The 15,573-nt window shown below is 38.8% G+C and overlaps 1 long non-coding RNA gene across 1 annotated transcript in view; it reads left to right on the forward strand.

The window, feature by feature from the left end:
* Nucleotides 1–2,984: 2,984 nt before the first annotated feature.
* Nucleotides 2,985–15,573, forward strand: part of LOC122553975 — a 30,627-nt gene continuing 18,038 nt past the window's right edge. The window contains exon 1 of the long non-coding RNA XR_006312886.1: nucleotides 2,985–3,121. This is a non-coding gene — a long non-coding RNA (uncharacterized LOC122553975). The remainder of the gene's footprint in view (nucleotides 3,122–15,573) is intronic.

The raw sequence follows: 15,573 nt of genomic DNA on the forward strand, positions 1-15,573 counted from the left end.
CTCACAGCACCAGGGACCTGGGTTCAATTCCAGCCTTGGGTGGCCGCCTGTGTGGAGTTTGCACATTCTCCCTGTGTCTGCGTGGGTTTTCTCCGGGTACTCTGATTTCCTCCCACAATCCAAAACTGTGCAAGCTAGGTGAATTGGCCATGCTAGATTGCCCATAATGTTAGGTGTATTAGTCAGGGGTATATATGGGGAATGGGTCTGGGTGGGTTGCTCTTCGGAGGGTCGGTGTGGACTTGTTGGGCCGAAGGACCTGTTTCCGTACTGTAGAGTATCTATCTATCTAACACATCATGGTATATTTAACTCTCAGAACATTCCTGCACAAAAATTACAATGAATTGGGACAAATTTAACTCAATTATCTACAATAACTTTTTTTTAAATTAACATTTTTTTTTAAATTAACCAATTCAGAGACATTATTACACACCTCTGGAGCAGATGGGACTTGAACCCGAGGCCCCCTGGCTTAGAGGTGTGGGAGACTACCACAATGCCAGAAGACCCATATATAACAAATAAAATTCAATTTCAAGCCACATAGGCACTAGAAAAGTCAGGGTACTGAAGCAAGCTGCAAAGAATATTTTATTAGGAGAAAATTAGAGGAACAGTTGAAGGTACTGATGTGATGAAAATGGAAACATGCAAGAGTCCAAGTTGGAAGTAAGCAGAGGTCTTTGACAATTGTAGGACTGGAAGAGATTTCAGAGTTAGGGAGGAGTAACCACATTGAAATCTGAAAATAAGGATAGGAATTTTAAAATTGAGACATTTGGATATGATTTCTTTGTTGTATTTCATATTGGTGTGACTGGTACATTTTTAGTTTGACAGGCCTAAATTGATTTACTAGATTTACCAGGATGCTGCCAGGGCTGGACAGTCCCAGTTATGAAGAGAGATTAACACACTGAGGTTGTTTTCCTTAGAGCAGAGGAGATTGAGAGGAGACATGATTGAAATATGTCAAATGATGAGGAGCACAGTTAGGACAACAGAAGAAACTTTTCCCCCTGGATGGAGAGATCAAAGACCAGAAGCAGGGATTTAAGGTGAGGGTCAGAAGGTTTAGAGAAAATGTGAGGAAAAACTTTTTCACCTGGATTCTGGATCTCACTGCCTGTAAGGGTGGGAGAGACAGAAACCTCCTAACATTTAAGAAGTGTTTGGATGTGCACTTAAAATGCAAAGGTACACAAGGCTAGAAAGTGGGATTAGAATCAAAATTAGATGATTGTTTTTGACTGCCACAGTCACAATGGGCCGAAGGGCTATTTTTGTTGCTGTAAAGATCTGTGATTCTATGACTTGTCTCTATGATTAGATTCCACAATAATTATTATAAAGTGAATGACTCTATTTGAGTAATTCTGTCCAGAGTTGCTGCTTTATTTTTTTTACGAGAGAGCCTTGGCTGTGAAGCATAATTTACAATTCAATTATATCTGCAGGGAATAGTAGTGCACTTCAGGTTTCATTCGAAATGGCTTGCCTGAGATGATCTTGTTTTGAGATTTAAATTTAAACCATGTAAGACGTCTGGCCATTTAGATGGTATTGAAATAGCAATATTATACTTAATGTTACACATTGTGTTGACCTGAAGGTAGTCACTGTATTAAAACAGTTACCGATTTCCTTGTGTTTCATCGTGAGCTAATCTTAAATCCATGTCATTGGTATCAATTCCTGCAAGATACACTCTGCTCCCTTGTATACTCAAAATCTCATTACTCCCATGGCTTTCTGACTCAAGCAAGTACCTTATCAGCAGCTTAGCTGTATTAAGTCATTCTTCATTGAAAAGAAAATTTGCTGTTTTTTCTCAGTTGTTAAATAAAAATATAATCAGAAACTGTATTTTTCTGAAGGCCACATTCATTATAATGAAAATTCAAAAACCTGTTCAAAAATGATCAAAAATCCACTCACAGTTTGAGGGCCTGGCAGAATTTGAAAGGTCAGAAAGGCTCATCTCAAGCTAGTTATAGTCAAATATATCTGGCAATGGAAAATACATTTTTGTGGCATAACCTACTTTTTCGGGAAGTTAACAGATGCTCTTTGCATTTGAAGTTGTTCAAAGAGTTCATTGTCCTTGTTGTAGTGTCATGTAAGATGCTGTGGAGAATTTCAGAACCACAAATTTGCTATGTGACTCCATTGACTGGGCTAGCTGGATAAATGAAGCATTACTTTTATATACAATGATCAATTGATTCAAATAGATTTAGTCAGTCAAAAACATGGGAACAAAAATTATGACAACTAAAGCCAAAATTCATTGCTAGCTCTACAAGTTGAACCCTAAACTAATAACACTCAGGTAGTTCTCCTATAATGCCTTAGTTGCGTTCCAGTGAAACTTTGCTTAATAGAAAATTGCTTAGTAGAAATAAGTGGGCCTATGGGAAAAGTGGGAAAAGTGGGGTTAGGAGCAAAAAATATCACTCATGATTGCTCAAAAACCACCCAAAAGTCTAACACAAAGTCTAGCACAGCCTGAATGAAGGCATATGTCATTTTTATCAACAAAACAAAAATAAATTTAACACAGTGAATTGTTAATGCAGGGACAAAGGGTCATCATGGTGCATAAGGTAGACTCCCTCATTTCTGTTAAGCGAGATACAACACATGTTCCCTCCTTACGCTCAAACCCTTTTATAATATCGATTTTCTCTTCGAGTGTTACAGCTTTTCTTGTGCATTCATGACCCACAATTTTATCTCCAGGATGCTTCTTGCTAACATTCTTGTCACTATGCCATTCCATGTTTTCAAGAAAAGGGATAATCTAGGAATAGTGTCCCTTTCACAGGATCAATGTATCTCTCAATGATGCTTTCAATACAGTGCGTCTCACAGAAAGCTGCTCCCTCTATAGTACCTCTCACAGAGAGCGGCTCTGTAGACAGCTGACTTGATGAAGGGCTTTTGCCCGAAACGTCGATTTTGCCTGTCCTCGGATGCTGCCTGAATTGCTGTGCTCTTCCAGCACCACTGATCCAGAATTCAGCACATGTGTAGAACGGCACGGACATCGGCGCATGCACAGAACAAAGGGCGCTAAACAATCTGCGCTGGCATTGCACTATTGCGAACAGAGGTAAGCATTCTCGAAAATACTATTCCTTAATTCCTCAGCAACGTTATAAGCAAATTGCGCTGCCGGAATGCGCATTATCTGAGAACTGTCTTTTTCACACATGCAAATCTCAAGAAGTGTGGCTGAAATACTTTTGTTTTCAGGTCCAAAATGATCAGAAGACATGCCAGATTAGTAAATTTGATCTATATCCAATCTGCATGCCCATAATTTAGGGATCTAATGCCTATTATAGAATGCCTTGGAAAAAATAGCAAATAGTGAGCAAGGTCAGGATTAAGCTTTAAAGATAAACTGTATGCAAATGTTTAAATGTAAGATCAATAAGTTGTTCCTGTTACATGCATACAAATCAAAAAGTTGAATAATCAATCTTTAGTTCTCCTGATTTAAAAAAAATATAAGAATCTTCTAACAAAATACCTGTTTTCCTAGCCTGAAGGGTGAATCCATCAGTTCTATCAATATTTTAAGGAAATGCCATTCCATCAACACCAGTCCCCTGAGTACATGCTGGGCTTCTGTAATGCACCTAAAGCAATTTAATAAATCTCAGTCAATGTTGATAATGAATTTGAATTTTAGATGATGAACGTGTAAATTCACAGCATGTTCTGTGAGGGTAGAATTTTATTACACTGTTAATCAGCTGTCAAAAGAATCTGTCTGATGATTCAGACAGAAAACTCCATAACTGTTTTGAGTATTCAATGTTGGTGACACATTGTGAATACATAACATTCACCCTGTTGCCTTTTGGATTCACTTTAAATTATTAGAGAGATCAAAGGTTAAATAAATAAATTACCGAACCGTCTAATTAGATTTCTTGATTAATCTAACAAGTGCAGAATTATTTCATTTGACTTAGATGGAATAGATAACTCTTTCAATCAAATAGATCCTTTAAAATTAATGAGATCTGTTTAGTTTCTCCAATATAATGGACATCTTCTTCGACTTTTTCTGGTTGGGTGAATGGAAGGGAACAAACCAAGTTTACCAGTTGACCACCACTCTATCAGAAATTTGAAGAACAGTATATTTTTTTCAAGGGAAGCTATGTTATCATCAACTAATTATTTCCTGGGATCATGTTCTTGTCCTTAGACAATTGAAGGCACAAAGGATTTTTTTCTCTGCGTGTAACATATTTAATATTTATTTCCTTTGTGCTCTCCGAATTTTGTGCTGGGGCTAGGAAACCTAAAAGGGATAATATTGTGCAGAGTCTAAATGAAATAAGGCATTTTATGGCTATTATGGGAGGATGCTAACTCCTGGCCTTGATAGCCATACGACCTGCTGTATGTATCTTGTAGAAGAGGAGTGAAAGTAAGCCATCTGCATTACATTTAAATAGGTATTGCTGTTTTATGTAAATCACAATCGATCAGGAATTCCTGAAAACCCACTTAGTGCAATTTTAATTGTTCGAGTTGTTTTATTCACTTTTTAAATTAGCACTCAAGTAGGAATGATAGCTTTAAACGGTATCAGGGCAACTCAAAAATAATCTTCTCAGTTGTCTTGTTAACAGAGAGAACTCCAAAGTACTTGTAGTCATCGCTAATTTATAATTCCTTCATGTGTTTTTTAAAGGAGGACTGCTGCAGCCAAAACATAACTTTGGATGTGACTTCAGTCACTGTCTTGTAGAGTTCTGTGTGGACACATAGAATGTCACACCTGCACAGAGTCAGAGACACATAAACAGACAAATGAAAAAGTCTACCACTGATTATGAAGCAGGGGAAAGAAAGGCTATCTTAAGTGCTTATCAGTTAGCGCAGGAGGCATACTATGAAAAATTCTGTATCCTCAGGAAATATGCTATCTTGACATACCTGGCATTTGAAAGGCTTAGGAGTTTACTTTTGACCAGTGGGTATCGGGATGCAAAATAAAAACCCACTTGCAAAACCTTTGTGAAATAATTTTCCTTGAATTCAAATACTTCACCCCTTTCCCAATAAGAATGCCCCCTTCGAGGAACATTCCATGATGGGACAAATAGGCAGCCACACAGGCTGAGGATTATGAACTCATCCATTGTTTCCAAAGAAGCAACCCTCCCTTAGTCAACCGAACCAACTCGGAAGGAAGGATATAGGGAGTGGGATCAGAAACTGAGCACCCACAGGAGAGAGAGAAAAACACTGGGTGCCTTCATTCAAACAGAAAGGTTGGAGCTGAGATGAAAATTGAGGTCAAGACCTGCTTTTTAAAATAAAAATTGATAAACAGAAGGTGCTATAATTCCAGTTGTGTGCTGATCAAGTGAGATCACAGACTGAAATCTGGCTTGATAGATTTCCTTTTCGTTTTAATGATCTGGTTTAATGATTTGGTTTTAATCATTAGTTTTGGTCACCTTTTACTGTAGCATTAGTGTTCAATGTTGCAGACTTGACTTTGACAAGAAAACAAAAAAGTTTACGATGCAAAAAAAATGAAAATAGTTTAGAATAAACCAAACTACATATATTTAACATGGATTTAAATTATTTGAAATGCAATTAATACCAAAGGCTTGCCTTTACAGAAGTCACACCCAAGGGAATGTTGTCCTTATCACATGCATAGGGTTCAATTTAATTGTACCTTCAACTCCCAAGACTCTGATATCTCCCTGGAGCCTTCACACACCCGAGCTTAAATGTTCTCATCTTAAAATAAACACTTCATGGTTTTAAGCAAACATTTCTGGTATGGAACATTCACTAAACTTCTTTAACTTATTTAACCTTTAATTCGAAAGTATTCGATCCTTTTCTCAGGATCAACTGCCGTACACATCCAGATTCAGTCAAAAACCATGCAGAACTGACAAACTGAAACAATGAAACTAGACCATAAGATATAGGAGCAAACCTTGGCCATTCAGCCCATCGAGTCGGCTCCACCAATCATGGCTGATATATTTCTCAATTCCATTATCCCAAATTCTCCCCATAATCCTTGATCCCCTACTCAATCAATAACCTATCTATCTTTACCTTAAATGTATCAATGACGCCCTCCATTGCCCCCTATGACAAAGAGTTTCACAGATTAACCACCCTCTAGTTAAAGAAATACTTCCTTATCTCAATTCTAAAGTCTCGTCCCTTTTTTTCTGAGGTTGTGCCCTTGGGTCCAAGTCTCTCCTATTAGTGGAAACATCTTCTCCACATCTTCTCAGTATTCTGTAAGTTTCAATGAGATCCCATCTTATCCTTCTAGACTCCAGACCCTGACCTCTCAACCACTTCTCATGTAACAAGTTCCCCAAGATCATTCTTGTAAGCCTCCTCTGGACATCCTCCAACACCAGCACATCCATCCTTTCATACGGAGCCCACTGCTTCCTTTCATACTGCTCACAGGTTGTCTGCTTAGAGGCTTATGCAGCCTCAACAGTACATCTTGACTCTTGTAAAGATCCATGCTTTGTGTGTTTCCCCTAATCAAAAGGAAAAACCCAATACTGAGATTCTAAACCAGAACCGAATGCACTGCTGCTTACTTTGTTTGTCAGTAAAACTCCTCCAATAAAAAACTAAAACATCACTCGGTAATCTCTCCAGATTTCTCTCTCCGGGTTTCTCTCAAACCATGATTTAAAAGAAATCACCATGGCTATAGAAATATTTACAAGCTAATCAATAAACCCCTTCAGACACAGAGAAAACCCATTTGCCATGGTGACAAAAGTAACTATTAATATACCAATGTCTGGGAGCAATGGGTTTGCGCAGAAATATTAATTCAGAATAATGTTTTACATCATTTGCCAACTGCAATTCCCGTAGGAACTTTGCAGAACTCCAGGAAATAGCAAACAGTAGTACAATGGATGTAATAATCATGAGAAACCAATCAGTACTAAACTGAAAAGCACCGGGTGCCCTTGTTGATGTTAGATGCATCTTCAGCTTTACGTTTTTAACAAAGAGCTTTCACTGACATATTGAATTCCAAAGCAGCATCCAATTTATTTTTAAAAAATCTTCCACATTACAATCCTTCCAGGAAGGTAACAGAGACTTGATAATCTCAATGTGATATTATTATATCTGTGATATTATACTGACTGACTTAGAATATTAGGTAGAGCTGTAAAACAACTTAAAGTTAAAAATCACACAATACCAGGTTATAGTCCAACAGGTTTAATTGGAAGCACACTAGCTTTTGGAGCACTGCTCCATCATCAAGTAGTAGTGGAGGACACAATTGTAAGGCACAGAATTTGTAGCAAAAGTTTACAGTGTGATGTAACTGAAATTATACATTGAAAAATACCTTGATTGTCCGTTGAGTCTTTCACCTGTTCGAATACCATGATAGTTTCACATGGTATTCGAACAGGTGAAAGACTCAACAAACAATCAAGGTATTTTTCAATGTATAATTTCAGTTACATCACACTGTAAACTTTTACTACAAATTCTGTGCCTTACAATTGTGTCCTCCACTACCACCTGATGAAGAAGCGACGCTCCGAAAGCTATTGTGCTTCCAATTAAACCTGTTGGACTATAACCTGGTATTGTGTGATTTTTAACTTTGTACACCCCAGTCCAGCACCGGCATCTCCAAATCATAAATTAAAGAAAAATCAACATATCAACAACCCTTTGTATAAAAGCTATATATCATATTTTGGAGGTGCCAATGTTGGACTGGGGTACAAAGTTAAAGATCATGCAACACCACGTTATAGTCCAACAGGTTTATTTGGAAGCACTAGCTTTCGGAGCACTGCTCCATCATCAGGTAGTTGTGAAGTATAAGATTGTAAGACACAGAATTTATAGCAAAAGTTTACAGTGTGATGCAACTGAAATTATATATTGAAAAAGACCTGGATTGTTTGTTAAGTCTCTCATCTTTTAGAATGGCCATGTTGGTTTCAGTTCTTTCATATGTAAATCGCAAACTTATATGTGTGTGTATGTGTGACTGTGTGTGTAGAGGGGAGGAGTTGGTATGAGTGATGTGAGAGTATGTGTGTATATGTGTGAATGTGAGTGTAAAAGGGTATAAGTCTGTACCCATGTACCCCATGGGTACTAAGCTTGGCTATCAGCCTCTGCTCGGCCACTTTGTGTCGTTGCCTGTCCCGAAGACCGCCTTGGAGGATGGTCACCTGAAGGTCGGAGGTCAAATGTCCTGGACTGCTGAAGTGTTCTCCAACTGGAAGTGTTCCCTTCCATGGGGATGGCCTCAACCGGGCCCTTGGGTTCATGTCACATACAGGTGACCCCACTGCACTACTCACTCACTCACTCTCTCTCACACACATGCACACACACCCCTTTACGCTCACACACATACACACACTTTCTCACAGACACACATACCCCCACCCCCACACACACATGCACGTACACACACACACATTCTAAGTTTGTGGAGTGAATTTGTACTTGCAGATTTACATTCTATTTTGCTCAAAAACTGCATGAATCAATGTAAGATTCTGTAAATCCCTTTGTTAGAAATAGAATCAGTCTAAACATTGTCCCATAGTGTTAGGTGCATTAGTCAGGGGTAAGTTAGAGTAGGGGAATGAGTCTGGGTGGGTTACTCTTTGGAGGGTCAGTGTGGACCTGTTGGGCTGAAGGGCCTGTTTCTGTACTGTAGCTAATCTAATCTAATCTAATCTAATTGAGGCGTAGACAGCCTCCACGGGGCACCTCACACTTTCAATGCATTATCTGAACCGATATGGCACTTATTGTTAAAGTCCACTTGAGAATGTAACTTTAAAAAGAAGTTCTGATATGAAATAACTGAAACCAACATGGTCATTCTGAAAATGAGAGATTTAACAAACAATCCAGGTCTTTTTCAATATATAATTTCAGTTGCATTGCACTGTAAACTTTTGCTGTAAATTCTGTGTCTTACGATCTTATACTCCACAATCACCTGATGAAGGAGCAGCGCTCCGAAAGCTAGTGCTTCCAAATAAACCTGTTCGACTATAACCTGGTGTGTGATTTTTAGCTTTGTATACTTCATATGTTTTACTCAGTCACAATAATGTGTGTAATTTTTTTCCAGGAAGTATCAGAGGTTTTCCAACTTATGTTTTTAGGAATCTCTGACCCCTTGTATTTTTTTTCGCAGGAGAATGTAAGCCTAATATTCTTATCTATGGCTCAGAAATAAGTAATTATGCTCAAAGTGCAATAACTCTCAGGTTTAGTGCAACCATGGCTATGGTTTTCAAAATGCTTTGCAAACAGCCTTGGAAGTGAGGAAGAGGGGAGTAGCAGTCCAGACATTATCACAAGAAGAATTGATTTTCCCAGGGTGGACAGGCAAGTCTGTGGGACTGGCAAGAGGATGTGAAGACAAGGTACTAAAGCACTTAAAGTATCATTGATCAGGACTATCATTTACTCTTTCCAACTTTGCACAAAACACACATGAACCACAATGGGGTCAAAACACAGATTTTTCAGGGCCACAGTTCAGGGCTGAATTCAACAGCCATCAGCTGAAACAGCTTGCCTTCAGAGGAAAGCTAAAGCGGTGATGCTGTACCATGTTGCTGTGAGGGGAGGAGTTGCCAGCACTTTGGAGTTAAGCATCTCTCATGATTTCTACTCACTGACATGTAGCTGCACTTAAAGCAGACTGAAGAGGGGGCTCGGGGGAGGGGCTGGATTTCAATGGCGTAGCTGATGTAAGTACGTGTGACAGTGGCCGTCAAAACTGTCAGTGTCCATCAACCTTGGGCATTGTCCAATCAGGACTCGGGTCCTCCAGCTATGGCCACAGAAATCAGGATTTCATGGTCACCATCAGGGGGCAACCACAGGTGGGGAAGTGGGAGATGCAGCTCAACATAAGCTCCAGCATGGCCCCAGCTTGTAGCAGAGGTTGTGCCGGCAGGGAATGAGCTACCTCTGTCTCAGTTTGAAGACTTTATTTTAACCAAGTATGAGAAAACACAAATTATCCAAAGATAAGTCTTTCTATCTATGAAAAGCAGAGGCTCCATATGTATGTGCAAGGTTCCCAAATTATTCTTGCAATTCACTGATGATCCTTACTTTGAGCTACTGTTTTCACTCTGTTTTCCAGCTTTCTTATCATCATCTCCGGTATGATTCGGCTGCTTTAACCTTAAAAGCACATTTTCTTAACTGGACAGAGTGTTCTATTCAGGAATACAAGTGCCGCCCCAACTACCCAAACTTAAGGAACTTGCCCGAATGAAAAACAAAATTGTTAATAGTTGTTTCCCTGGTGATGTTCTACATGCCTAGATCAAATTCTGTTTGAAATTCTTCATGGAGAAGCCAGCTCACTTCACGACACAAGAACTACAGCAGTGACCAATTTGCTCAGACTTCCCTAACTGATATCCACATGTCATTGTGTTTCCTGGCATTTACCTAGGGGTGTCATTCCCTCCTTCTCAAATTTTAACTTAGCATTCTGCTAGCTAGTTTGGGTGACTAGAGTCATAGGGTCATACAATACAGAAACAGACCCTTTGGCTCAACTTGTCCATGCAGCCAGGTTTCCTAAACTGAACTAGTCCCATTTGCCTCCATTTGGCCCATATCTCTAAGTCTTTCCAATCCATGTACCTGTCCAAACATCTTTTAAAGGTTGGAATTGTACTCACCTCTACTACTTCTGTTAGCAGTTCATTCCATATATGCACCACCCTCTGTGTGAAAACGTTGCCCCTCAGGTCCCTTTTGAACCTTTCCCCTCTCACCTTAAACCTATACCCTCTAGCTTTGGACTCCCTGCCCTAGAGAAAAGACCTTGACTATTCACTTTACCTATGCCCCTCATGATTTTATATACCTCTAAGGTCACACCACAGCCTCTGTCGCTCCCGGGAAAAACATCCCAGCCTATCCAACCTCTCCTTATAACTCATCCAGTCTCAGTAACATCCTTGTAAATCTTTTTTGCATCCTTTCCATTTTAATAATATCCTTCCTATAGCTTGAGTCTGATCAAACAATAAGGCAGCATGTGAATGGAAGAAGTCAAATAAAACATTTTTCATCATTTGGGAAGAGATTTACAAAGGAACTCCTTTTGTGGCGTAAATCAATTGTCTCATGAGTATCATTTGATTTACTTGAGTTGCTCAGAAATAATTTGTCTACTGATATTCAAATTAAAAGAATTTCAGTGATTTATTATTTAATACACTGATAAATTTGCAAAAGTTGTAGCTTGATTATATGGCTGTCAGGGTGAATAAATTATCTTTAAAGATGGTGAAATTTTACAGTTTAAGTACATACAATCCACAGGATTTGCCATTCAGATCTGATGTACTAACTGTGATACCAGCTTGCCTTTGTGCTATTGCTGATAGATATTCAGATATATCTCCCAAAAATTTCTCCATTACTTTACTCATGCTTTCATTTAATCCGATCCACAAAATAAATGCTGAACTTTTAAAAAGTGTGAGAAATTGAATGTGTAATAATAATCCAAGACATGGATATACCGTGTCCATAACTATTGAAGTAATTTCTTTAAACATGAAGGTATCACTAACACTCCCATAAAACTATACAATAGAAGTACTTCACCTATTCAATCACAGTGAATTAGTGATACAGATAAAATTATGTGGGATTAAGCAGTTTATTTTCTGACCAACTGTGAAAAACGTTATCTTTGTTATGTTAATGGTAATTATTCCATAATCCTGCCTACTCGTTGTGAAGCAAAACATTGATGTGAAGCTTCAGCTTCTTGAATTTCATAGTAGCTGGTGTCATAAACTGAAGGTATTTAAGCAGCTTGAACCCCTTCGTCATCTGACAATGCTTTAATAATCCATGTTTGATGCTATCTTGTTAAGCGACACAGAGGGATGTAGAAGTGTATCGAATGTAACTTGCAAAAGAATAACGCGGAATGTTATCAAGCAGCCTCTTGTTGTATTAAGGTGCTGTCGTTCATGATATCTTTGGGATTAACCACATTTAAATGTATCACAAATATGCAAAGAATACTGGAAGAATTTCAGAAAGCACCAAGAATGATCAGACTACAAACATTTTAATAAATCTACCAAAATGCAAAGATGCTCAGAGGGACAGAAATCCAGATTGATGGTTTAGAGTTAGTTTCTTTGTTTACTCAAAAAGGCATCAGTTTACTATAAAGGACAAGTTTTCACTGAACCTGGACATGGTCAATGCAAAAGAACCTTTTTAAAAATAACTTAAGTTTTTGTCTGAGTTATTGTATATTATTGTAATAGAGATAATTAGTGGGACAATACTTTAAAATATACTTTTGCTCCACAACTGCAATCCTTTAATACAGATAGAAAGCTGTGATCATGGTAACAAATACCAAATCAGAGCCTGGTAAATAAATATGCTAAAGGGTGCTATAGATAGTTAGCTATTCCCTCGATGATTATGCTTAGATTTGAATGTTACTCATGCTAATCTGAATAAATGTTTTATCTTTGCTCAAAGTTTGCGGGCATGAAACTGCAAGAGTGATCAGCTCAGCAATGCTGAAACATCTATATTTTACATTAACTGGGAACCTCTCCAAAGGCAATAAGAATTGCTGCTTTGGGATTTTTTTAAATGGATAGCATATATTAACCATCCTGAATTGCTCAGAGGGCAGTTAAACGTCAACTACATTGTTGTGGCTCTGGAGTCAAATATAGACCAGACTGTGTAAGGACAGAAGATGCCATCCCTAAAGGACATAAGTGAGCCAGATGGATTTTTTTTTCCCAACAATCGGGAATGGTTTCATGGTTATCATTAGATTCTTAATTCCAGAGTTTTACTGAATTCAAATTCCACCATCTGCAGTGGTGGTCAAAAAAAACAGATCCCTCGAGCATTACTTGGATCTCTGGATTAACAGTCCAGTGATAATACCGCTAGACCATCACCTTCCCTTAAATTCAGTGCACGAAGTACCCTTTTCTGAATTTGGATACAAGAGTAAACAGATCATAAGTGTAAAGTTTAGTGTGGTTTAGCAATACTTGGTACAGGTTCTGACTGAAAGGTTTAGCAAAAGAATTCCACTCCCACTATCTGAAACCTTTCACCTTGATGAGGACAAAAAGCACAGTTGAAAATATGTTGATGTCACAGTCAATGACACACCAAATTGTCAGTGTTTCAAATCAAATGAATGAGATTTCATTTACATCCCATGTATAAAAACACCCACTGATGTCTGCTTATGATCTAGCAGCCAGAATCCTTTAATTAGCTAATGGTGACCAAGAGGCAGAGTATATGCAGAGTAAAATACTTTCAAAATATCCTTCACACTTCAATCAAAATACAGAATATTCAATATGAAGTAAAGAAGCTAAAGTGAATGGTCAAGGTATTTGTAACCAGAGATACACACATTTGGTATTTACCTGACAGTTAGATCACACATCTGCACTGGCTCAGAGAATGAATGTACAATGATGTGATATACACCATCATCTAGGAAAGGTTCATTATAGAACATTACAGCACAGTACAGGCCCATCAGCTCTTGATGTTGCACCATGAGAAACTGGGAGGCCAATATTCCAATGAATGGGTTCAGATAGGAAATGCTTTTTTTTTTATCTCTTTTATGGATTCCTATAGAACTGGGCATTTCTAATATTTTTATTTCCAATTCGTATTTTTTGTTTCCTTTTATTTCCACTATAACTGGTTTCAGTTACCAAGGATAAATAAATCTTCCTGTTACTCAACACTGGTGCTGAAGGTTGTAAGTACTGTTTAAAGAAAGGATCAAATCACATGTGATAGACCCATGTTCAAACATTAGATTGTTGATTGTGCAAGTGACCCAAACAACTATGAACCTGATTACATCTATATCAATGCATTCAAGACCGCCAGGATAATAGATGGAAATAGGACAGGAAATAAACATATCTGTACATTTTACATAAATATTTTTAGGTCAGGATATTGTTATTAATATTCTTATTAATATTAGTATTAATATACTTGTATTGTTTTCTCCCCTCTTTTTACATTATGTGGTCTGTGCACTGTTTGCAAACAACATAGCAGTTAGGTGCTACTGTTGAACTGACAGAATTAAGTAGAATTAAGTAGAATGGATGGCTTTGAGGTATGTAGAGAAGAGGTGTTGGAAATTCTGGAAAGGGTGAAAATAGATAAGTCCCCTGGGCCTGATGGCATTTATCCTAGGATTCTCTGGGAAGCAAGGGAGGAGATTGCAGAGCCATTGGCCTTGATTTTTATGTCCTCGTTGTCTACAGGAGTAGTGCCAGAAGATTGGAGGCTAGCAAATGTGGTTCCCTTGTTCAAGAAGGGGAGTAGGGATAACCCTAGTAACTATAGGCCAGCGAGTCTCACTTCTGTTGTGGGCAAAGTCTTAGAGAGAATTCTAAGGGATAGGATTTATGAACATCTGGAAAGGAATAATGTGGTCAAGCATAGTCAGCATGGTTTTGTGAAGGGCAAGTCGTGCCTCACAAACCTTATTGAATTCTTTGAAAAGGTGACGAAGGAGGTTGATGAGGGGAAAGCGGACTTTAGTAAGGCGTTTGATAAGGTTCCCCATGGTAGACTACTGCAAAAAATACGGAGGAATGGCATTGAGGGTGAGTTGGAGGTTTGGATTAGGAATTAGCTGGATGGAAGAAGACAGAGGGTAGTAGTTGATGGCAAAGGTTAATCTTGGAGTGCCGTCACTAGCGGTATTCTGCAAGGATCTGTTTTGGGACCATTGCTGTTTGTCATTTTTATAAATGAACTGGAGGAGGGTTTAGAAGGTTGGGTGAGCAAGTTTGCGGATGACACGAAAGCCGGAGGAGTTGTTGACAGTGAGGAAGCATGTGGCAGGTTACAGCAGGATATAGAGAAGCTGCAGAGCTGGGCAGAAAGGTGGCAAATGGAATCCAATGTAGCTAAGTGTGAGGGGATTCACTTTGGGAAGAATAACAAAAAGATGGGGTACGGGGCTAATGGACGGATACTTGGTAGTGTGGATGAGCAGAGGGATCTTGGTGTCCATGTACACAGATCTCTGAAAGTTGCCACCCAGGTAAATAGTGCGGTGAGGAAGGCATATGGCGTACTGGCTTTTATTGGTAGAGGAATTGAGTTCCGGAGTCCTGAGGTCATGATGCAGTTGTATAAGACTCTGGTACGACCGCATCTGGAATATTGTGTGCAGTTTTGGTCGCCATACTATAGGAAGGATGTGGAGGCATTGGAACGGGTGCAGAGGAGGTTTACCAGGATGTTGCCTGGTATGGAAGAAAAATCGTATGAGGAAAGACTGAGGCACCTGGGGCTGTTTTCACTAGAGAAAAGAAGGTTTAGGGGCGACTTGATTGAGGTGTACAAGATGATTAGGGGATTAGATAGGGTTGACAGTGTGAACCTTTTCCCCCCGTATGGAGTCGGGTATTACAAGGTGGCATAGCTTTAAATTAAGGG

Source organism: Chiloscyllium plagiosum, chromosome 10, assembly GCF_004010195.1.
Source record: "Chiloscyllium plagiosum isolate BGI_BamShark_2017 chromosome 10, ASM401019v2, whole genome shotgun sequence".
NCBI lineage: Eukaryota > Metazoa > Chordata > Chondrichthyes > Orectolobiformes > Hemiscylliidae > Chiloscyllium > Chiloscyllium plagiosum.